At 45.0% G+C, this 25,091-nt stretch overlaps 1 pseudogene; it reads left to right on the forward strand.

Moving 5' to 3' along the window:
* Nucleotides 1-24,322: 24,322 nt before the first annotated feature.
* On the forward strand, nucleotides 24,323-24,875 carry LOC125402687 (large ribosomal subunit protein eL19 pseudogene; annotated as a pseudogene).
* The last annotated feature ends 216 nt before the right edge of the window (nucleotides 24,876-25,091 follow it).

Here is a 25,091-nt window from a genome sequence, read left to right on the forward strand (position 1 = left end):
GTGGGTGGGTGGGTGGAGAGATAGATGATGTGTGGATAGATGGATGGATAATGCATGGATGGATAGATGGATGATATGAGTATGGCCTTTAACTTGAGTATATTTTTATGTTTTTTAACATTATGCTTATGGAAGGGTATGTGTATTTCTGTGCAAATGCCTGGGTCACCTGGGACTAGAATTACAGATGGCTGTGAGCCGCCTGATGTGGGTGCTGTGAATGAAGATGAGTCTTTTGCTCTTAAACACTGAGCCATCTCTCCAGCCCCAGGATGAATACATCTTTAAAGAGCTCCAGTATCCCAATACCTGAATAAACTACATTCTACTCTAGTCTCCTAGCTATAAGCAATAGCAAAACGTTAATGTTTCCTAAATTCCCACCTCTGGGTTCCAAGCACCCAGACCATCTGCCTATGAAATAACTTCACTTGCCACAGCAAACAGAGAACATCAAAATCCAAAGTCCTGGTCTTTGACCAAATGGTCTCTCCCCAACTATCTCCACCTCAGAGAGGCAGTACCATGCATCCAGTTCCTCAGATCAAGAACTGTTCTCTCCAATTCTGTCCTTCTTTTACATTCCACCCTCGGTTTGTTGATTGAGCTCTATTGGCTCCCTCTTTAAAAGTATGTTCTGTCCCTGAGGCCCCTTTGGGAGGTCACTCATCTTCAGGGGAGGATGGCTGGCTTCAAGAGATAGAGGATCAGGTATATACTAGCTAATTATGGCTGTGGCCAAATACCAGACAAAGCAACTTAATGGAGGAGGGTTTGTTTGGCTCACAGTTTGAGAGGGTACAGTCCACCTTGGTGGGAAGACCTGGTAACATTGGGTCCACAGTTAGGAAGCAGAAAGAGAGATGCTGGTACTCAGCTGTCTTTCTCTTTTTCCCTCTCCGATTCATTCAGGGTAGATCTTCCCTCCTCAGCTGAGCACACAGTCACACCCAGGGGTGCATCTCTTAGTCAACTTGACAGTGACAACTGACAATTCCAGGGTGGTGTGACATCAAGCTCCTATTCCCTGGACTCGATGTAAAGCACAATGCAGACTAGTTCCATTTAATGCTGACATGCACACCTGTGGACAGGCTACTTTACAGTGGAGAAGCAACATCTGCCTCGGGACACACAGCTCCAGCTCCCCCAGGCTCAGGGAAATACAGGAACGAACCAGTCTGTGGATCTGGGACTTCCTAAACACATGGAAGGGCTGAAAGTCTGAGCCACCGAGCACAACACTCTGGTGCCTAGGAGGCTCACGCTGCTCACATGACTTTACAAGAGACTATCAACTAGTTTGACCTAGGGACAGTGGGGTCTCTTTTAGATCACATGAAATGGCAGGGCATCATAGAGTTGCATCAGGAGAGGACCTCTCTGCTAAGGAGAAGTGATTCCTGGACATGAGGTCCAGGTCCCCAGAACACATGAGCATGGGCCCACTAAGCATGATGCCTTTGGCAGGTCCTGGAAAACTCAAAGACAGTCTAAACCCTAGCCAAACATATCCTAAGCAGAAAGGGCATGAAGGTTCTCTATGTTTCACTTGCCCTTAATGAAGTGACATCGACAGAGAAAATGAATCAAGATAAAAAGGAAAAGGCAAATTATGATATTAAAAATTCATTTCCATTTAGCAAATTTGCTATTAGCATCACAATTCGGGATATTTTAATAATTATGGCCTCAGATAAGTGGCATAATTGGATGCCTCGCTGATAGGACTGAAGAGGCACCAAAAAAAAAACCCTTCCACCCACGCAGCTTCTCTACCAGCCCGAGACCTCATCCTCTCACCCTGCACCAGCTCCCCCAGGGATGGACTTACCTGCACCTTCCCCAACTTCTCTTCTATAGCTGACTTCCCTAGGGGCTCAGCCAGCCAAGCCCATGCTGTATTTCTGCCTTGGTCATTCAGAACAGAGGAAGTGCACAGGAAAAGGGCAGGATCCACGCAGCATTCCATAACCATCCTGCTATGGGATGGCATCAGGAAGGGCTGAACAGTATGTTGTCCTCTGTAGCTAGGCCTGACAGCACTCATCTGCCTTTCTCTAGCTAGCTTCAACGGAGCTTCTGGAATGAGTAAGAGGGCCTGCTGCCATCTTATCTCAAATACTCTACATGCTCGCCAGAGATCAGGCAGTTCCAGAAGGAACTGATACTTAGAATAAGCTGAGGAGCTACAGGCAGTTAATGACATCTAGAGGAGGAAGAATATTTTTCTTTAGTGGTGTAGCCATTGGTGAGGTGCCCACGTTCCTGTAAAGAACCTCTCCCCGATGTTCCTATAAGCAACCCTAATGGAACTCATTCAATCACACACACACAAAAAGACATGGAAGCCGACAAGAGATGGTAACAAGGAGATAAAAATGATCAAGATACATTATATGTACGTATGTATGAAAATGCCAAAATGAAGCCCATAATTATGCATAACTGATATACACTAAGAAAAACTTCTCTTAAAAAGGAGGGAGGATTTGATGCTTTCCTGGCCTCCTCTTTTGACACCCTTCCATCACAGGGAAGGTGACTTCCTCCAAGGCCTGCCACATCCCCCCATGTGTCCCAGGCTGACTTCTCTGTGGCAGAGTGGGACTTCTGAAGAGCAGGGCTGAGTTCCGATCACAGAGCCATCAAGAGCTTTCCAAGAGGTGGAAGAGAAAGGTCCAAAACATGGTGTTGCAAGCAGAGTGTGATCTAAGTCTTCCCAGCTCTCAGTCCTCCCTCCCCGCACTAAACATTTCCACAAGGCCCTTGTATTTAACTGTATACTCAGCTATCCAGCATCCACTCCATTTACCGAAGGACCCCATGTCCCATTCTACCAATGCATTCTTTCCCCTCTGCCCGTCGATGGAACTGCAGCTCAAGCCCTACTCCAGATGGATGGGAGTGAAATAGAGGAAGCTAAATCAGGAGAAAGCTTATTTCTGTTAAGATTTGTATTAGTCAGGATTCTTTATAGGAGAGGAACTGATAGACTGAATATACACAATACAGTCTGGGTAGTCCAAAAGTAACTGTCTCACCCAGAGAAGCCAAGAACCTGGTTAGACGCTGGGTCCACAAAGCTAAATGCCATAGCAGTCCCACCCAGGCACTAAGGCCTGGAGGATCCCTGGAGAACCACTGGTCTTCAGTCCATGCTGGAAGTCATTAGCTGGGTCTTGGTATCAGTAAAGGAACGCAGCAGTTGTAGCAGCAGAGTAGAGGACTTGCCAATGAGAGTGAAGAAAGTCAGCAAAAGGCAATACCTTGACTTCTCCTACTGCTTTTTAGCTGGGTTGCCACCCAAAGGTTCTGCTGATTTTATCTGAGGGTGGCTGTTCTCAGTTTAAACAATCTGATCAAGTGTAAGCACCCAGTGGCTTGCCTTCAACTGACTCTAGATTCGGGCAAGTTGACAGGTAAGAAAGAAAGATGCAAATATCTAACTTTAATAAGCATCCTTCATATTACTATTTGCAAGCCTTCCATTTTCCATGACTCTGATAAAGCTAACAGGAACAAGATTTCACAGAATTCCCATTATATGTATGTTAGAACAAATCTGTAGAAACGCTTCTCTGCTAAGCCAGAGGTACTCTAGCTAGAGACCCAAGCTCTGACAAAAGCACAAAGCTAATTCCTTGGGTAAAGAGTAGCCTTTTCGGAAAATGGGCTGGAACAATGAGAGAACCATCTGCTAGAACCACCCACATTCCAGAGCCAGGGGCTCCCCCACCGACCACCCCACCTTCGATCTTCAGCATTACTAAGGGCCAATGCGACATGTTTCCTTCTCTCTCTCTCTCTCTCTCTCTCTCTCTCTCTCTCTCTCTCTCCCACTCAGAGGAGCCTTTCATGCCCCCCAATAAATTCTTGTGTGAGGTCTATTGTGTGGTGTGATCTTTGCAGTGTTCTTGGCCCTCCAATCACCAGGACACCTTTTGCCACAAAACCTTTACACCATCTGCAAGCAACTCATTGATAGATCAATAAGAAGAATTTTTATCTGTACCCTGGTTCATACAAAATAATTAAGACAAATTGATTGGTACAAACGAAAAGGTATAAATCTTCTGGAAGATAATCACTAAAACCCCCCATGACCTTGAATAGTTCTTCAGTGCAATGCTAAACACCTGGTCCTTAACAGAATAAACTGCTAAACCGGACTTCATAAAAATTAAGACCTTCTAAACATCACCTTTCATGATAGCCACAAATAGCATAAAATATCTTGGGGTAACTCTAACCAAGGAAGTGAAAGAACTATTTGACAAGAACTTTAAGTCCTTGAAGAAAGAAATTGAGGAGGATACCAGAAAATGGAAAGATCTCCCCTGTTCTTGGATTGGGAGAATCAACATAGTAAAAATGGCAATTCTACCAAAAGCAATCTATAGATTCAACGCAATTCCCATCAAAATTCCATCAAACTTCTTCATAGACCTTGAGAGAACAATAATCAAGTTTATATGGAAAAACAAAAAACCCAGGATAGCCAAAACAATCTTATACAATAAAGGAACTTCTGGAGGCATTACCATCCCTGACTTCAAACTCTATTACAGAGCAACAGTATTGAAAACAGCTTGGTATTGGCATAACAACAGAGAAGTCGACCTATGGAATCGAATAGAAGACCCGGGTATTAACCCACAAACGTATGAACACCTGATATTTGACAAGGGAGCTAAAGGCATACAATGGAAGATGGAAAGCATCTTTAACAAATGGTGCTGGCATAACTGGATGTCAACCTGTAGAAGAATGAAAATAGATCCATATCTATCACCATGTACAAAACTCAGGTCCAAATGGATTAAAGACATCAACATTAATCCGACCACTTTAAACCTGATAGAAGAGAAAGTGGGAAGTAGTCTACAAGATATAGGCACAGGAGACCAGTTCCTAAGCAGAACCCCAGGAGCTCAGACAATAAGAGAAGCAATGAATAAATGGGACCTCCTGAAACTGAGAAGCTTCTGTAAAGCAAAGGACACTGTCAGTAAGACCAAAAGGCTACCTTCCGACTGGGAGAAGATCTTCACAAATCCCTCATCAGACAAAGGTCTGATCTCCAAAATATACAAAGAACTCAAGAAACTAGACACTAAAACTCTAATTAACCCAATTAAAAAATGGGGTACTGAACTGAACAGAGAATTCACAACAGATGAACTTCGAATGGCCAAAAGGCACTTAAGGTCATGCTCAACCTCCTTAGCGATCAGGGAAATGCAAATCAAAACAACTTTGAGATATCATCTTACACCTGTCAGAATAGCCAAACTCAAAAACACCAATGATAGCCTATGCTGGAGAGGATGTGGAATGAGGGGAACACTCATCCATTGTTGGTGGGAATGCAAACTTGTGCAGCCACTGTGGAAATCAGTATGGCGGTTTCTCAGGAAACTGGGAGTCAACCTCCCTCAGGACCCAGCAATTCCACTCTTGGGAATATACCCAAGAGATGCCCTATCATACCACAAAAGCATTTGTTCAACTATGTTCATAGCAGCACTATTTGTAATAGCCAGAACCTGGAAACAACCTAGGTGCCCCTCAATAGAAGAATAGTTTAAAAAGGTGTGGAACATATACACATTAGAGTTCTACTCAGCGGTAAAAAACAATGACATCTTGAATTTTGCATGCAAATGGATGAAAATAGAAAATGCTTTACTGAGTGAGGTAAGCCAGACCCAAAAAGAGGAATATGGTATGTATTCACTCATATGTGGATTCTAACCATAATTAAAGGTCTTTGAACCTATTATTCGTGATCCTAGAGAAGCTAAATAAGAAGGTGAACCTGATGAAAATCATGTAGCTATCTGCCTGGAGATTGGAAATAGACAAGAGTCCCAGGTAACCTCGGGTGCATGGGGTGGGGTGGAATGGTTGTTGGAAGGGGAGAGGGTTAGAGAGAAGGGAGTAGGGGAGGAATGGGGAAAGCTAGGTGGACTGGGATGGGGGGAGGGAGGAAGGATGGATATGAGATCAGGGAAGAATATATTTCAACTAAGGGAGTCATCTTAGGGTTTACAGGAGACTTGATTATAAATGGGATCACAGGTCCAAGGAGATCCCCAGATTGTTCTCTGGACAGAAAAGAGAGGGTGCCTGAAACGGCCTAGGCCCATAACAATACTGATGAATATTTTGCTTATCACCATAGAACCTTCATCTGGCGATGGATGGAGATAGAGACAGAGACCCACATCGTAATACTCAACTTAACTCCCTAGGTCCAAACGAGAAGCAGAAGGAAAGAGAATGTGAGCAAAGATGGCAAGATCAGAGAGAACCTTCATCCCACGATGGATGGCGATACAGATGGAGACCCACATTGGAGCACTGGACTGAGCCCCCCAGGTCCAAATGAGGAGGAGAAGGAGGAAGAAAATGAAAAAGGAAATAAGGACTGCGAGGGTTGTGATCACCCACTGATACAAGGGGACGGATCTAATGAGAGTTTACCAAGGCCAGTTGGACTGGGACTGAACGAGGACGCAATCCAACCAGATTCTCTGAATGTGGCCGGATTCTCTGAATGTGGCTGGCCGGAGTCTTTCTGAAAAGTCATTGACAATGGCACTTGGACTTGTTTCCTCTGCATATACTGGATTTTGCGAATCCAGTCCGTCTGGACACTCACCTTCCTGGACCTGGAGGGAGGGGGGAGGAACTTGAACTTCCCACTGGGCAGGAAACCCTGACTGCTCTTAGGGATGGAGAGGGAGGAGAAGAGGGAGTGGGGGGAGTGGAAGGGTGGTGGGAGGAGGGGCGGAAATGGAAACTTTTATAATTTAATAAAATTTAAAAAAAAAAGAAAAGAAGGAAGAGGGTGACTTAATAAAGTGTCTGAAAAGTCAAAAAAAAAAAAAGATTAGAAGAAATGGAGAAATGGCTCAGCCGGTAAAAGCACTGATGTTCTTGTAGAGGACTCAAGCTCAGTTCCCAGTACCCACATCAAATGATGTGTGTATCGGACTCAAAGCCCACACTTTATTCACGCAAAAATAGTCCTTGAAGACACGATTCTCACATAAAGGATAAGAACAGCATCAGTACCCTAAGCAACAACAACAGAAATGACAGAGAGGAGAAATTTAAAACCATAGATGGATGAACTGGAGACAGCAGAGGTCAGAACTGAAAGCATCCAGGGAGATGTAGGGAAGTAGATTGTGCTGCTGAGGAGAGAGTTGATATAATCACTCATATCCCAAGGGGTCTGGGAGAACTAACCCCCCTCCATGAAATGGCGGGGGGCGTCTCAGCAGCCACAAGGCAGAGAGATAGCTTCAGCCTGGGCCATTCAGAGTCTCTCCCCAGTACTGGTCACTGACCACTGTGAACCTTCCTCCTCCAAAATGAGATGGAGCAGTGTGGTTCTCGGCACACAGAACTCTTCTTCTCAGAAGAACCAAGAGCAGTTCTTAATTTGAGATCCAGAGTGTCCACCAGTAAGTGTAGGTTCTAAATGGATTCCTCTGTCTCTAATTTGAGTTATCTGGCTCACTCAACTCTCACAGGTATCAAACTTTAATTCTATGCAAATCAACAAATGCTTATCTGGGGCCTATTATGTGCAGAGAGATAGGGCTAGGGAATCAAGAAAATGTCTGTTCTGCCTCCTGAGACTCATGATCTAGCAAGAAAGAAAGATAAAGTAAGGGGCCATAATTCCAGGCAGAGTATGATAAGGGCTATAATAGAGAGACCTCAACAGTGAAGATAGGGAAAGAGGGACAAGATTAAACTCTACGAGTTTCTCAGTGCCAAATTGTGGTGTGTGTGTGTGTGTGTGTGTGTGTGTGTGTGTGTAGTCTGTATTTGTCTAGGTATGTTCATGGAGGCTCATACATGTGGGTGTCAGAGGTCAACCCCTGGTCTCATTCCTCAAGATCCATCTACCCTGTTTGTTGAGACAGAGTTTTCCACTCCCTTGGAGCTCACAAAGTAGGCTAAACTGGCCCCAGGATGCTCCTGTCTCTTTATCCCCAGCATTGTTGTTATGATCGGTCACTATTTCACCTGGCTTTCTTGTTTCTTTCACACAGGTTCTGGGACTGAACTCAGGTCCTCATGCTTATACACAGAGCACTTTATATCACCTGAGCCATTTCCCAAACCCTAGTATACTTTTTCTGCAATGCAGTGTTATTGTTTGTCCCTTAAGACATACTTAAACTTTAGAAGTGACTATGGCAACTATTTCTGACAGCTGACTGTAGCACAAGTCTGTAATTTATACCAACGGGGTTACTACAGATGGTGCTAGCCTATACTAAAGCCCCGGGTCACTATGCTGTGTGAGGATTACCATGCTCTTTTCCACAGTATTTTGAGCAAGGAGAGTCAGCTTACACTTCCAGGTAATAGCTTATCACTTAGGGGACCCAAGGCAGGAAACCAAGCAGGGGCTTGAAGCTGAAACCAAGGAGGAGCACGTTGCTGACTTGCTCCCAGTTTTCTCATATATTCAAAGACCACCTGTCTAGGGACAGTTCTGCCCACAGTGAGCTGGGCTATCCCACATTGATCCTCAGTTAAGATAGTCTGTCACAAATATGGCCTTAGGCCAATCCAATCTGGACAGTTTCTTAACTGAGACTTCCACCAATGACTCTAGGCTGTGTCAAGTTGATAGCACAAGCTAAGACAAGACTTCTTGCATTGTACCTGAGTTACCGCTTTTTCATCCCAGGTTGTTTGTCATCTGAGACAGGGTTCCATGTAGCCCAGGCTGCCTGGAAACTCTCAACTTGCTGTGGAGTTGAAGATGATCATGAAATTCTGATCTTCCTGACTTCAACTCCCACGTAGTGAGATTATAGGTGTGTACCAAGATACCCAAACCACTCATCTATTGCATTTAGTTTTGGACTGAGAGCTATCATGACCACCACTCAAGTGAAATGCATTCATCTGCTGCCTAACCACCACTCTCCGCTCTGTTGGAAACTTTTTCCAACCTACTTCAAAGCTTTCGGCTCTCTTCCTAATGGGGAGGGTCACCACAGTCCTAACCTTCAGACAAATGAAGATTGCAGCTTCATTATGGCTGGTAGCTGTCAGGAGTGTCTGCCCATCACACTGAAGAGCTGGGGCAGGGAAGGATTGCTATAAGCCATGACTAACAAGAAAAGCAAACTTAACTAATTCAGAAGCAGGGAGCCAAAAAAAATCTCTGGTCAATCAAACAGGATATGAAGCAGATAGGGGCTGTGATATAGCTCCATGATAGAGCAGCTTTCGAGTGTAAGAAAAGTCCTGCATTCTGTCTCCAACATAGAAAGAAAGCAAGGTCTGGGGGTATACACCTGTAATCACAGAACTCAGAAGATGAGCACAGGAGGATGAGGAATTAAGGCCAGCTGGGACTTCATAAGACCTCTTCAGAATGAAAGGAAGAAGGAGGGAAGGTGCTATGGGATAGTCTTTCACTACACTCTGAATATGTATTGCTCTCATTGGTTAATAATAAAGCTTATTTGGCCTATAGCAAAGCAGAATAAGGATAGGTGGGAAAGTAAAACTAAAATACAGGGAGGAGAAGGGTGGAGTAAAAGAGAGATTCCAGCCAGCCACCAGAGGAACAAGATGTGCTAGAGAACAAGTAAAGCCATGAAGCCACGTGTCAAAATGTAGATCCATAGAAATGGGTTGATTTGAGTTGTAAAAACTAGTTAATAATAAGCCTGAGCTATAGGCTGAATAGTTTATAATTAATAATAGCTTTTCTGTGATTATTTGGGACCAGGTGGATGGGACAAAAGAAAAGTTCTGTCTCTGTTTACATATGGTGCTCCAACATGGTACACATGCACCCACATGAAGCCTGAAAAAAGTTTTTTTTAAAAAAAGGTTCTAAATACACAAAAACAGAACCAAGAGCAGCTTCATCATTCAGGTCTCTCATGTGGGCTATAGTACAGAACTGCATCCCCTGGCCATGGCGGGCTTGAGCTGCAGCATGGCAGATTCCTACAGTTTCTCACAGACTGCAGAACAGAAAGTCTTCTCCCAGCCTCTGCCTGTGAGCTTGAAAGTACAACTGTGCACTGTATAGCAGATTTAGGGGTTTTGCTCACACAGACAAAATGGCTTCTAAACGGGTCGCAGCATGTTTGAAAATGTGCATAGGCTTGGGAGAGAGAAGAGAAAGGACAGAAACAGACATAGATTTTAAAAATGACTTAAAGTAAAATAAAATCCTTAAAAAGGGAATAGAGTAATAAAAAATATAATAATCCACATAAAGATGAAAATACACAGAGAGTTTGGATTATGTATATTATCATGTTTCCTTTGAATTTTTTACTGTTATGAGCTAACTGCTGAGAGACATTTGATTATAAACAATCTACATATTCTAAAAATATCTTGACTTCAAAATTTAAGTCAAAAGATATGTCATTTTGGAAAAGGGATTCAGCTTTTATTTCCATAGAAAATGAGAGGCTCTGGATTCATTCTGGATAAAGAAAAATCAACTTTGATAGAGGAAGACCCCCCTGAAAAATCCCTGATGGAAATGGGTGGCCCAGATGATTCAATGTTTCAGAGAACCTCTGTTGTAGTTTCCTCTGAGTTCTGCATCCAGAACAGCTTCAAGGCTGCTGACTGAGATGATCCAGACTCATAAAATACTCCAGCAAACACTTGACAATTATTCTGATTTTCTCAGTGTCCCTAAAAGAAAACTGACACCCACCAATCAACAGGAAGTAGTCTAGAAAACTATGTTCACATTCCCAAAATATTGTTTACAAATGTTTATTGTCATTTAAGGAGAGTTGGTTACAAACTGTTATTGATCATAGTCAATCTTTTTCTAAAAGAAGAAAGTGAGATATGATATAGAAATGATGGGGGAAATGGTATATCATTGAATCTGTTTTATTCAGAAAACAACTGCTAATCTCAAAATATTTTACATTGGTATATATTTTAGTTTATTGACATAAATTTGATGTTAATTTTGTTATACTGTATATATTTCTACTCTTCTTTAAGGTATTGTGTTTATACAGCCCAATTAAATATATAAAGTATAATTAAAAATACAAAATTACAAATATACAATTAGTCATTTATAATAGTAAAACTTATAGACATGTTAGTTAGGTTTTCTAGCTATACATTCAAACATTTCAAAGACCTACAAAATATGGTATTTAAAATGTTTTAATAACTTAGAGTTTTCATGACAGTGAGACACATCTACTCCTGGCAGCACCAATGTACTCCAGAGAAGATGAACTCCATATTGAATTTAATTTCTTTATGACAAAAGCTAGCCATATGGGCACAAAAAACCTGTCATTATCTCAACTGTTCATAGTTACTGTCCACACTGGACCAATAGGATACAAGAAAGTTGACTGCCAAACTTAGACAAGACAAGGTAGGACAGTCCTTCAAAATTTCCTGCTTCACAAAATATCTGTCAAATTTGATAGGCCTGTAGGCCAAAGATGGATGCCCCAACATTACAGAGGACTCTTGAGTGACAGTCCAGGCAGTCAGTTGTTTCTGTCATTTCTCACATTTTTGGAAGTTGTTTGCCTACACTTCCTGCTTACTCAGGTAATATTATTTTCTTCTCAAGTCTTTGATGGAGTTGGAGAATAGATAATTATAGTTTTTCTTAGTTATGATAAAAAGGTAAATTAGATATAAAACTTTAAACTGACCAAGATAGAATAGATAATTCGATGGTTTCTCTAATTTTGTCAAATACAAATAGGCTAGATATTGTAACTATTATTCTGACTTGATAACTGTTTTGCTATATTTAATTTTACTGTGTTAAAGTTAAAACCTTCACAGAAAGAAGGAAGGAAAGAAAGAAAGAAAGAGAAGGAAGAAGGGATAGAGGGAGGGAAGGAGGGATAGGGAGGGATGAGGGAGGGGAGGGAAAGAGAGGGAGGGAGGAAGAGTCAGAGAGAGGGAGGAAGAAAGAGAAAGGAAGCAGTCAGACCTAGGGGCCTGTTATACATACAAAACTGTACAGATTAAAAAGAGATCTTACATGTTCTGTTGCATGAAGATCACAGGGAGTGTATGTCAGAACATCATGACTGACACACAGTGGTGTTCAGTAAATGCAAAAAGATACAGGACACTGCATGAGATCTGGGACTAAAGGGAGGGAACCTGTTTGTGTCTATTAGAGTAGAGACCGTGCTGGCAGATTTCTCATTATGTTCTCTTATTCATGAATTTTAGCCAAGTCATTCATTCCATACTTCTGTTGTGTCCACACTGTATATCAGGCAGCATTTCTAGGCTCTCGACTTATTAGAGTAAACAAACCTTCATAGAGGCCTTCTAGGATGGGCCATGAGCCCTTTACTGAGTCTGATAAAAAAAAAAAAGACCTTGGATTTAACGCTTCAAGGCTAACTTACAAAATGATGCTGAATGGGGACTACTCTCAATTGATGGGGATTTGGAATATACAAAAATGAAGACTATACAGTGGGGTGTGGATGGCAATCAGTGAGGCAAGCCTCCTTAACTCACCCCAGTGGCTCTCAAGAGTCAACTCAAGAGTCGGTAGAGAGGCAGCAGGGAGAAGCCCTGGGGTCAGGGTTACAGCCTAGAAAATACAGAGAAGCAAGAAGGGGGCCCTGGCAGCTGCCGAGATACCCTGTCCTCATTCCCTCTGTAGGGAGACATGCACAGGTATGAAAGGATGAGATGGGCCTTTCACTTGTTGTGGGAACGAGGGGGCATATACAATAGGTTTTGGGGGGACACAGCAAAAACACAGACATGACTGAAAGATTAACTTCTGTCCGTTGTATTTGTTTGGCTAGAAATATCTTATCCTAATGTTATTAAAAAAAAAAAAAGATTCTCGTACTGAAATTAACGTGGAAAAGGAGACTTCCTTTGCTTGGGGCTATCACCGCCTTTGACCTTCTTCCGGTGTTTTGTCAACTCCTTCCAGACAGAAGGAGACAGCATGAAACAGTTCTCTTTGTCAGAAACACTTTACATCCAAGTATTCTCAGCTCTTTGAGAGAAATCCTGCTTTTAATGAGACATTTTATCAATTAGTTTCCTCTTTCAGGATTTCTGTTCTCCCAATTCACTTTGAAATACAGCTTCCTCCAGACTTAGTCTTTTTCCGTAGACTAGCCTTCTTCCCGGACTTTGAAAGAGCTCAATAACAACCAATTTGGAACTTAACAGCAAAAAACATTAGTACTAATTCTGCCAATTTTTCTATGCCATGAAGACACAATTAAATTTGATTTGAATTAAATCTACAAGCTCAGATGCTTAAAAAAAAAACCATAGATCTTTTGGGTTTCTAGGGATAACATTGAATCAAGTTGGTGTTAGCCTGACAAATTAAAATGTGAACATTGTCATCACGAAAATTTCTTACATTCATAAGTTGATCAAGAAACTAGAAAGTGTGGGGTTGGGGGAGGGGAGTCCTCTAGTCCTCTGGCCTAATCCCGTATTCTGTTTAGGCTTTTGCTGATAATAGTTTAAATCATTCCTAGCCTTTATCCGCAGCAATGATTTTAGTTTCCTCTTTCGAACGCCTACAACTATAACGCCACGCTTCCCCAGGTACCATGAGAAGTTTTATGAACTCTTTTAGCACCCTTCCCTGGAGAAGGTAGGTTTAAGAGACGAAATGTCATGTTTCATTAGTACATCCCCGCTCACACAAATTTGGACTTCAGGAGAGAGAACGCTTGTAAACTGAGCCCAAAATTGACAAATTGGGCCTCTGTTTAAAAGCTGAGACCCTCAAATAGAGACACATGCTCACCCGCGTCAACCTTAATACACAACTGAGAAGCGCTTCGTCCGTAGAGAGTGACTCTCCAAACTTATAACCCTAAGAAAGCGCTCATCCCAGGCTCTGAGAAGCCTGCACGGGGTTGCAGTGAGTACCCCAGACTCTGCAGCAGATTCAGAAGCTGCCAGACGCTGGAGAGCACAGCAGCACTGGGCGAGTGCTTGCATCTTCGTGCTTTTATTAGTAATTAAGATGCGTGAATCTCCTATTTCACAAATTATTACTGAAAGCAGACCCTGTGCCTGGGACTATTCTAGACGCTGAGTGAGCAAGCCAACAAAGTCCCCACACTCACAGAATTCATATGCTTAATGATTTGGTTTGATGTTTAATTACATGGATAGTGCATATGTGCGTATCTTCATGTGGGCATGGGCTAGTGTGGGAGGCCGAGAACGCCAGAGGAGGATGGCAGGTCCCCTGGAGCTGGAGGGACAGTAGTGATTGCGCAGCCCACACAGGTGCTGGGACCCAAATCCGGGTCCTCTGTAAGTGCAGCAAGGGCTCTTAACCACTGAGCCATCTCTCGAACCCCGATGTTTTATTTCTCTTTATTTTGTTTAATATAATTATTAGATCCCAGACCCGTTAGGTGCTGCTGGGGGACGGGGGGCCTTCCAGGTCTGGCCACACCCTCTGCCGTCTCTGTCCCCTCCAGATACCCACTATGAAGAGCTGACAGACAATGTCCAGTTCTTGCAACTTTCCTCTCCCCCTCCTCTCACCAGCATCTAAACGACTTGATTGCAGGTACAGTGTATGTTACGTAGTAACCAAGCCTGCTTCATGGGGTAAAACCTCTCTGCTGCTCAGGAGCCCTTAAAGGTTGGCACTCTGCTCGTCCGAGCTGCTTTTCAGATCCCCGCTGCACCGTCTGCAACACTAATAGCCCTTCTCACAGAACTCCCACCCAAAGGACTATCCGCCTCTCCCCAGAAGGTCCTCTCCTCTAATAATCCAGTACATCTTTATTGTGCGCATTCAAACATCTCCAATTTATGACCTGAAATGCAGCCACATGGCCATTGTGGAGCAGAGAGCAGTCGTACCCCACTCGAGAGGGGTGGGAGTATAAAAGGTCAGCAGAAAGGTCGGCTGTGACCTTGTGACCAGACACAATGCCCGGTGTACTCTGCCTGTCTCCTCTCCTCTTTCTGTAGCCAAACTCTCCTTTTCTTCCTCCTCTCTCTCCCTACGCTAATTAACATGCGGGATCGGTGATTAACCTCCAACTCAGTCTCTAACAGGTATTTATGTGGAACTGTAACTGAACTGTAGAAATAATTCATTGCACCTGAAATGGAGCCGGTACCTGCCTGAGCTGCCTGTCTTCATTTCAACTTGAGAGAGAGGGTTCACTTGTCCAACGGATAATTTCATCTCTCGTGAGGTGACCACACAAGCTTGTGTCTGAAAGTTTAAATATGCATGTAGCTGCTGCATTACCAAGGAGGCAGACAAAGTAAATGAGCCCCCAGCCCTATGGTCTGGATTGTTCTTTGGGGTTTGGATCTGAGACTGGGGGTGAGGCTTCTTTCCTGCTGGCTGCAAGGGTCCTTTGGAGAGAGAAGCAGGAACAGTGAAGGGGAACTCCCTCATCCCACCCAACCCAGCAGCGGCCCTCGCCTTGGCTTGGCAGCTGTGTCCAGTCTCTAAAGAAATCCATTGAGCAGGCCCTGCCTCAGACACCGGGAGTTCCCTGCTCCCTAAGACTCCTGATAACCTAGATCCTGGTAAACTCCCTCTCCTCCTTCTCCTTCTGGCCTCAAACAAGGGTCATTTTCCACATTGACTGCTGGTTACAATAAAACACTCTGCTAATGGGTTCCACTTTCTCAACCTGGCTGAATCCTGACAGTACAGACACAGTTGCTCTGTGAAGGAAGTTCCAAGAAACACAGTGCTCAACACTGTCATTGGTCTGTAAGTGTGTGTGTGTGTGTGTGTGTGTTTGTGTCTGTGGTCACACGCATATTGTGAACACATGCAGAGGTCAGAGGACAGCTCAGGTGTTATGCCTCAGGGACTATGGTCCTCTTTGTATTTTAGAAAGGATCTCTCCTTGACCTAGAATTCACCATGTAGACTTACCGAGCCCGCAAGCATCTACCTGTCTCCCTAACATGGAGATTACAAGCATTCACCACCACACCTGGCCGCTGCTGCTTCTTTTGTTTTTTTTTTTTTAAATGTGAGTCCTGGGGAGTTGAACTTGGGTCCCCACACTTGCAAGACAAGCACTTTACCAATACCATCTCCCCATCCGCCATCAGCATCATCAAAGACTGCTCAGAATAAGCATCAGGAGTGGGTTTAGAAGGCACACCAGCCATTGCACAGTAGAGACAACTTAGCACAGGGCTCTCCATACACAAGACAAGTTCTCAGCCACTGGCGGGCACTGCCATTTTAGATGCATTCATTCTTGTCATTGCTTTCTTTTGTGAGTCAACATTGTCTGGTTTCACTTCCTGGCCTCGTCAGACTGGCCTTCAGCAATCAGACTCCTTTGGGCATGATGCGCAGTGATGATATTCACGGCACAGACACAATAGGGTGAAGAGGCAACAAAGAGCAAGGTCCTTTTCCTAAGAAGCTCACAGGTGGAGAGCTACTGCTGATAGGGTCTGTTAGCTGTTCCCAAGGCTGTGCAAATGCAGAGATCCACTAGGTACTTAGCAGGAGGCTGTACTTAGAGCCACCGAGATCGGCTACCATGACAGGTGTAAGCAATACCAGACCATGTACAAAGCAGTCCAGACCCACGAGCAGGAGTCTACCTACTCTCCCACCATGAGGGGAGTCACGGACCTCTCTCCACGCACCAGGCAAACTCTACCTCTACTCAAGGAGATTCACCAGAGACAAAGGTTTTCAAGGAGAGCTGGTCACCCAGGCAACCTCTGCCTAGCATGTACCAAAAGTCCATACTCCCAAGAAGAAAGCAGATGTTAGACAGCAATTGGCATCCTTTGGACAAACAGCACATGGTCCCACTTGGGAATGATTATTGCATCTTAGCCTCTGGTCTCTTCTCAGCCACAGTCTCCCACAGGCCAAGAAACAGCCCAGACTTTCCTACTACAGGAGAGCTTGACTCCCTCTGGGTCCTCAGCACATACCTGCACAGGGGAAACCCTTCCTGAGCCCCACGGGATAAGGATCCCTCCTTACAGACACCCTGTCCTCCCCTCTGCAACAGAAAACACAGAGTACCTGAAGTTACCTGGTCCCCCCCCACACACACACACACTGGTCTCCCAGAATAGATTCTGAATTTACGATAGCCAGCATTTGTCAGGAATTCACAGCACTCCGGGTACCGTGCTATCTTTCTAGGCACCCTCAGCTGGCATAGGTGGGAAAATCAAAACTCAGAAAGATGAGAGACCTGGATGGTACAGGTGGTCACAGGCAGAGTCAGAAATAAAGCCAGACCTTATTTCTGGGGGTCAGGGGTTCCCCATGGTAGGTATGCTGTGGCCTGTGTAAATGACAGCCAAGAGAGGTAAACATAGTCAGAGTGATAAGCGTGACACAGTCAGTCCTAGGTATGACAGGCTCTCCTCCCCCTCAATGATCCCTGGGTTCTGGTGACATCTGATGAATGGCCCAACACAGTTTTATAGAGGAGGCAAATATGACAGAGACAGACAGGCAGCAAGGTAGCTGGTAAAAGCCCCTTCAACCTCCTTCTGGCTTTATTTCCAATGCCTTAGTGTCCAGGGAAGTCAAAGCCCGAGGCAGACCTTGGGAAATGATTGCCCTATTCACAGCTTTCCTGCCTCCAGATGATGTGATGGAGGGTTAGGAGTAAGGAGGGGAGAGGACAACCCCTTTACCTTGAGCGCATGTTCTCCAGGCACAGAGACATGAAGGAGCAGCCATTTCTCGCTCCGACAGATCCAAGTCACATGCTAACATCTGGAGCTACCGATGGACTTTACCATGGCCCCTATTGGGTCTGTGTTCCATCCATTCCTGGATATGTTAAAATATTCTAAAGCCAAAGTGTAAAAGTAATTTACTCACTGAAAATCAAAAGGGAGAATGTCTGATCGTACTGTTACTGGGGGAAAAGATGAAGAACAAAAAAAAAAAAAAAGAAGAAGAAGAAGGAGAAATTTGACAATTGTCCTTGATAATAGGATATACTTGACTCACATGTTCCTAGGGCTGATTATTGCAAATTGTGATTTCAGAAATGCTGCTAATCAGAGGAAATTGGGGGGGGCACCCCAGGAGGGGAACAAAGCTAGAGGAACTCCAGCTGTTGGAGTCTCTGCACAATGGGAAGGCAAGGAAAATTGTCGCCCACAGTAGAGCAGGCCTGGAGTCTAAGGTCTTGCCCAGGTTCAGCCTTTGGATGACCTGTTCTAGAAGAGAAAACTGGACAACACATCATGACCTTAGCCAAAACCAAGGCCAGCTCTACTCTGACAGCCTTTGCAGAATCAGACCCAGAATCGAGTCAAGGCACACCCAAGAAATGAGCTCCTGGTATGGAGAAAGTAACCCCTTGCTGTTTGGTGTGGAGTCAAGGAAGAGAGGCCACAGTTCAGCTCGCAGAATGGTTAACTGAAGCCCTTGGCACTTCAGTGTAGAGCGGAAGATCTTCCCACGAGGTAGAGCCTCTTATCCCATTGTCACCCTGTGTACGGGATTGTCCCATCCATACCTTCCTGTGTCTAGCGGAAACAGGATATGTTGGGCTAGCCCTTAACCAGAAATGACACCTTTCAGAATGAAACTAAGGAGTCATTGTATTTTTATTGTTGGGCATGTATGTGTGTCTGCAAGTACTCACAGGAAGTGAAAGGAGTTGGCTCCTCTGGAGTTAGAGATACCAGTGGTTGTGAGCTGCCCAGTGTGGGTTCCAGAAACCAAACCTGGGTCCTCTGGAACAGCAACAATTACTCGTAACCATTATCTCTCTGGTCCCTAAAAAGGCTCTTTGATGCCATGAAAACCTTATATGGGCAGCAAGATGAGTTCAACCTCCCAGGGATGAGTAAGGGAACTCCCTATCCTCCCACCCAAACCCCTCACCTGGTCTGGATCTCAGCTCCCACCACACTGCGTGGTTTCCTTCCACTTGACTAAACGAGGGCAGAAATTGCCTTGAATTAATACCTACGAAAAATACCGCCCCCACCTTTGCATTACTCATCAGGTACATAGTCAGCCTCCCATTGCTGTAACAAAATGCCCCGCTTGCTTTGGCTCCCAGCTCTAGAGTTCCAGTAGGTGTTTGGGTAGACTTGTTGCTTTAGGCCTCTGGTAAGTGTGTGATCTGTGGCCCAGAGTGTACAGCAGAGCTAACTGCTTCTCATAACCAGAAAGCAAAAGAGAAAGAGAAAGGGGACCCCCTTTCTGACTGTGGGTCAGGTCCCACAGTCTCCTTCAAGGACACACCCCCAATGACCTAAGTCATTAGGCTAATAGGCCCCTCCTCCTGAAGATCCACAGCTTCTCCCCTAAATGCTACTTCAGAACACAGCCTTTGACAAGTGGCCTCTAAGGACATCTGACATCTTGACTTGTTGAGCACTAGTGTGGTGCACGTACAGCCATGTATGAAGGACAGACTGAGCATAGGCTCCCACTTGCTCACTCCATTCTGAGTATGGGGTGGGGGTGATGGTGCCCAGTTCAGCCAGAGTGCCACTTGTCCCTACACTGCACCTACCCATTCAACACATTTGGCCCAGGCAGGAAAAGAGGGGAGCCAGGTAAGCTGCAGAAACAGAAGGTGGATCTGAAGTTCAATGTGCGACCAGAAGTCTCGGCACTCAGCAGAAGCGTAGCCATAGCTTTCCTTCTGCTGACACCCTCCCTGCTGAGATCACAGATGCTCGAGAAAAAAATACCAAGTCCTCCCTAAAGCAGAGTAAAGTCTGTATTGGAAATTCTTGAGCCATCTTGATGAGGAACCCAAGTGACTGACGTCCAGTTGCTTAGAAGAAATATTTGGTCAGCCTCTGAGAGATGCACAAATCTTTGTACATCATGGAGAAACAGAGAAAGAGATTTGACACCATCCATATTGTCGTAAGCAATTTCTCGGCGTGTTAGCTGAGCAGGGCTGGAAACATACAAAACAGCCACCAAGGTGTGAATATCTCAAGAGCAGCTACAGGCGCAGGAAAACCCTAATGAGAAAAGATGAATGTTATGTTTGCTATTCAGGGAGGGTACTGGCGGACAGTTACACATGCCATCCCCTAAATTAGAGCTATTTGTTCTCATAGAACTAATTGCAGAAATAAATAAAATTTATCTTCAATATTTGACATGTGATCCTAAAAATTAGAATTCATGAGCTCACGTTTTCAATAACTCACATATAAATATAGACAAACGGATGTTTTAATGCAAATTTAATATACAGTAGTTAAATTAATGATTTTTCCCCGTTCGTTTTTAATTGGGAAAAAACCCTCACTGCCACACCATATAAATCAAACTAGTCCAGCATGTTGGCATGATAGAGAAGTCGGCACGTTCACGGCCATGTGTCAAGATCCGATTTGTTTAAAATAAATGGCTCCTGTCCCCAGTTCCGTATACAGCACCACATTAATGCATATTCATAACCAGGTATTTCTTTTACCATTTTTTTCTCTTTTGAGTTTAATAATTTCTGTATTAAAAAAAAATAATTACTGAGGTCATCTGTTCCCAAGGGTCAGGTAGGCCAAGAATGCTGTGCTCACTACTAGTAAATGTGACAGAGTCTGAAGAGATGGCTCCGTGGGTAAACACATTTGCCACACAAAAGTGAGGACTTGGCCTAGAACCCTAAAACCCACATAAAACTGGGTATGGGTAGGAACATATGTAATCCAAACAGCCTGGTATGCACAGTGGAAAAACAGCAAAAGGATCCTGCCTCAAATGAGGTGGGTGGTAAAGACTGTCACCTAAGGTACCCCCTCCCTCTCCCTCTCTCTTTTTTTGTGCTGTGGGGATGTGTGCACATGCATACACACACACACACACACACACACACACACACACAGACTGATTGGCTGAATGAATGAATGAAGTGTCTCCCACTGCACTAAGGTTTATCGTCTCAGGACTGGATATGGGTTGCAGGATTTTGTATGGAGCCCTGCTAGGTAAAAGTGGGCCAGGTGGTCCAGGCACCAGAGGTGGTAAAGGACAGGACCCAGGACACACACACCTGTTAATTGCTCCTACATTGAACTCATCTCGTCTCACCCGTGGTGATTGCCTCTTGATTTCATGCTAGATGGCTATACAGCTACCGAGAGCCTCTTGGTGAGTTTGTGGACCGTACCAAAAAGGCATTTTTATCACCGGTTTAATGCCCCATGGCTGACAGGGAACAGGCAAGAGAGAGGAGCGATGCCGGCGCTCGGGCATTATAGGGGTCATTAACGTCGCGCTGGGAAGAGAGCTTGTTTTCAGTTGCATGGCCAGCACGCGCCTGAAGTGATGCGTAGGCAAAAGATAATGCAGGGGTGGGGTACTCACCTTGCCTTGCCAGCTGCAGCGCTGTGCCCCCATTACCCTGTCCCCCGCCCACCACTCTGCCAGGTCAATTCAGGGTTGGTGTGAAGGGACACTTTGTCTCTAAGTCCCCTACCAGCTGTACTCCCAGGGCAAAGAATGTAACCTGTCTCCCTACCCCAACCTGTTGCTTCTCAGTCAAGCTGAGTAGCCTAGAGAGACAGCCACTGCTCCTGATTCTGTCTTACCCAGACCACTCATGCAACAGAGATTTTACAAACCCTCCCCTCCCAGTACCCATGAAGGTTCCCACATGGTACCTGACAGAGAGGTACAAGCGCAGCCTCTCCTCAAACCTATCCCCACCCTTTCTCTCAGCTTCCAGTATCTAGGGACTCCACCAAGAGGCAGAGTTTGTAGAACATAAGCATTCAATCACAGGACGAGAAGTGTTTCAAGAAATAGGAAACCATCCCGGTGGTAGAGTAACTGATGCGTGGATATCACGCACGGGACGGCATCGGGAGAGACGGCTTCACATAGGTAAGAAATCAGGCGTAAGTAAGGACTACATAATTTACAGATGACCCAGGGCAGCTGTGAATAATGAACATCCCCAAGTTCTTATGCATTGTTTTACAGTCAACCTGCTCCTTCCCAAAGAGAAGCTCCGGAGATTTAGCTATATCCGTGACAGGATTTAAATGGCAGCCCCATTGCTGGCGTCTATAGTGGCGGGGGGGGGGGGGGGGGGGAGTCTGCTCCAAAGAACCTATAAATTGTGTCCTAGCAGATAGTTGAGGGCACTCAACTCCAGACCATGTAAACAGGACCCATCCAAACCCTGGCAACACCAAAAATACAGTCCTGATTGTCAAGATCAGAGGCTCTGCAAATGTGTGTGTGCAAACACACATGTGGGTGTTTGTCATATGCAGGTGCTGTCTGGGGATATACAAGTGTGTTTGGGTGAATGCAGGTACATATACACCTGTGGATGTGAGTGTGTGTGTGAAGACCAAACACCAGTCGTGGGTATCACTCTTCAGTTGTCCTGTATCATGTTGCCCTCCCCTTTCCTATTGTCCTATATGTCTCTGTGTACATATGTTTTGCATATGTATGAACATACATGCAGAGGCCTAAGCTTGGTGTCAGTACTCCTCCGTTGCTCTCTCTCACCTTATGCACCGGGGCAGGGTCTCTCCATCAGACCCAGAGCTGGCCCGTTTGGTTGGCTCTGCTGGCCACCTTGCTCTGCGGATCCTCTCTTTCCACCTTCTGAGGCTCGAATTCCAAACAACTGACACACCCACCTAGGTTCCAATTGGGATCCCAGAATTTGAACTCTGGTCCTCACACTGAAACACCAAGCACATTAACTTCTGAGACATCATTCCAGCCTCCACTACATTTTATGGAGCTTGCCAGTTAGGCTAGGCTGGCTGGCCAGCGGTCCTCCTGTCTCTGCCTCCCAGCATGGGGTTACATGCACACACCACGGCACACTGCATTTTGCATGGGTTCTGGTTATCTTTACTGACTGGACTATATCCCTAGCCTGATCGCTGTGTGTGTTTTTGTTTTGTTTTGTTTTTTGTTTGTTTGCTGGTTTGTTTGAGGAATCTGACTTTAAGGTCCCAAATCCTTTCACTTTCTCCTTCAGCTCCAAGTCCACATGTTTTTGTCAGTGGTACCTCAGGTGGGCTGGACAACAAACACAGAGGTAAAGTTCTGGGTTGACTGAACTGGGAAGAAAACAAAGAAATGGTCCAAAGAGAATATATCTGTTCACACAGCAGTGGCCACCAAAGACCCTGGACACACAGTGTCTATGAAGAGCAAAAAACAGACACGAGTTTTAAGTCAAGGGCAGTCATGTGACCTTGGAAACAGGGAAGCACCCTATGTCTGTAAGGGCTGGCTGTTCCATGTAGCTTCCAGGACTTGGAGCTGATGCAGGCCCTGCCCAGAATGAGACCGTCCCCTTTCTGCCACCCACAGGCCACTCAGTGGAATTCTCTAAGACTTACCACATGGGTTACAATTATAGTTCAGTCTGCGAACACTAGACGTAGAGACAGGCCGTAGCCGGATGCAGAGCACCCTGGTCCCCAGGGCACAGATGCCTATGGACCCAGTCTGCATCATTTTTGCCAGCCACTGCCTTCCAAACACCCGTCCTTGTTGTGATCCAGCAGTGTCCCTGAGGCTTATCAGCCCTGACATACTCCCAACTTTATTTTTTTCTGTTCTCCCCACAATCACTTCTAGAGGGGCATAATTTCCCCAGCAAATGGCGCGGTTGTCAGAGCCCCTGATTAAGAGGTCTGCATTCATTACGTCCACAGTGCAGCTGCAAAGGAGCCAATAAACTGTGCCCAGGACTGGGCTGGAGAGCCCTGCTTTCTGATGCCAAAGGAGCGCCACCATTAGGAGTTTCCAATATGTTTTCTGTGGCAAAGTGAGTGGCCCTTTTGTCCAGGCCAGCTTGGGGATGCCTGATATGCCAAAAGTGATAGTAAAGACTATACAGCCAGGCTCTGTCTCTTGGGCCATGGTTTCTATCTCTCTCCGGCACCTCATCTATAAAGTAGGGCTAAGAGAACAGCCTCCCTGACTGAGAGGAGGTGATAGGATTAAATGAGGTAATATTATAAAAATAAATGGGGTCTGGCATGTACTAAGTGCTTTGTAAATGCTAACACAAGTAAGTGGGGCTCATTTGTTCCAGCATCAGAGTTGACCATGGATATTGGATCCCAATAACATGACTCAGGGATATGATATGCAAGGCCACAGGCATGTAGAAGGTGACATTCAATCATGTTTCCTCAGAGCCACAGGAGATTGTCACAGGGCCACAGGAGACAGACAGCAGAAGCATTGCTGCCTCCACGACACACTCAGAAAGACTAAGGTCAGAGAGATAAAGGAAATAACTTGCTCAAAATTACAAGGTGCTTTCCTTTTGCTGCTGCATCTGCAGCTGTGAATATGTTCAGGCTTCAGAAGAGGCTTGCTTCTAGTGTCCACCACCATGGTAAAAAGAAGGCCTGGTTGGACCCCAATGAGACCAATGAAATCGCCAGTGCCAACTTCCATCAGCAGATCCAGAAGCTGACCAAAGATGGGTTGATCATCCAGAAGCCTGTGACTGTCCATTCCTGGGCTCAATGCCAGAAAAACACCTTGGCTCAACGGAAGGGCGGGCACATAGACACAGGGGAGAGGAAGGGTGCTGCCAATGCTCACAGGCCTGAGAAGGTGACCTGGCTGAGAAGGATGCAAGTCCTATGCTGACTTCTCAGAAGATGAATCTGAGATTGACCGCCACCTGTAACATAGCTTGTACTTGAAGGTCAAAGAGAATGAATTAAAAATAATCAGATTCTCACGGAGCATACCTACAAGCTGAAGGCAGACAGGTCCACAAGAAGCTCAAGGGTCTAGGACTTAGGAAGCAGAAAAGCACCAAGACGTGTACCTCCAGGCCAAGAATGAGGAGATCAACAAGACTCTGTCCAAGGAAGAAGAGGCCAGGAAATAAAGCTTCCCTCGTGTCTGTCCACAGTGGCCTGGCTGGGGCCTCACATTGTTGACTGAAGTTTCTGTCCCACCCAGTTCTGCAGTCGTTCAGTCCCAAAGAAACACACAGAGGCTGATATTAATTCTAAACTGTTCGGCCTATTGTTTAGCCTTATTACTAACTAGCTCTTATAACTTAAATTCACCTATAATTCTTATCTATGTTTAGTCACGTGGT

This window comes from Myodes glareolus, chromosome 9, assembly GCF_982192425.1.
Source record: "Myodes glareolus chromosome 9, mMyoGla1.1, whole genome shotgun sequence".
Taxonomy (NCBI): domain Eukaryota; kingdom Metazoa; phylum Chordata; class Mammalia; order Rodentia; family Cricetidae; genus Myodes; species Myodes glareolus.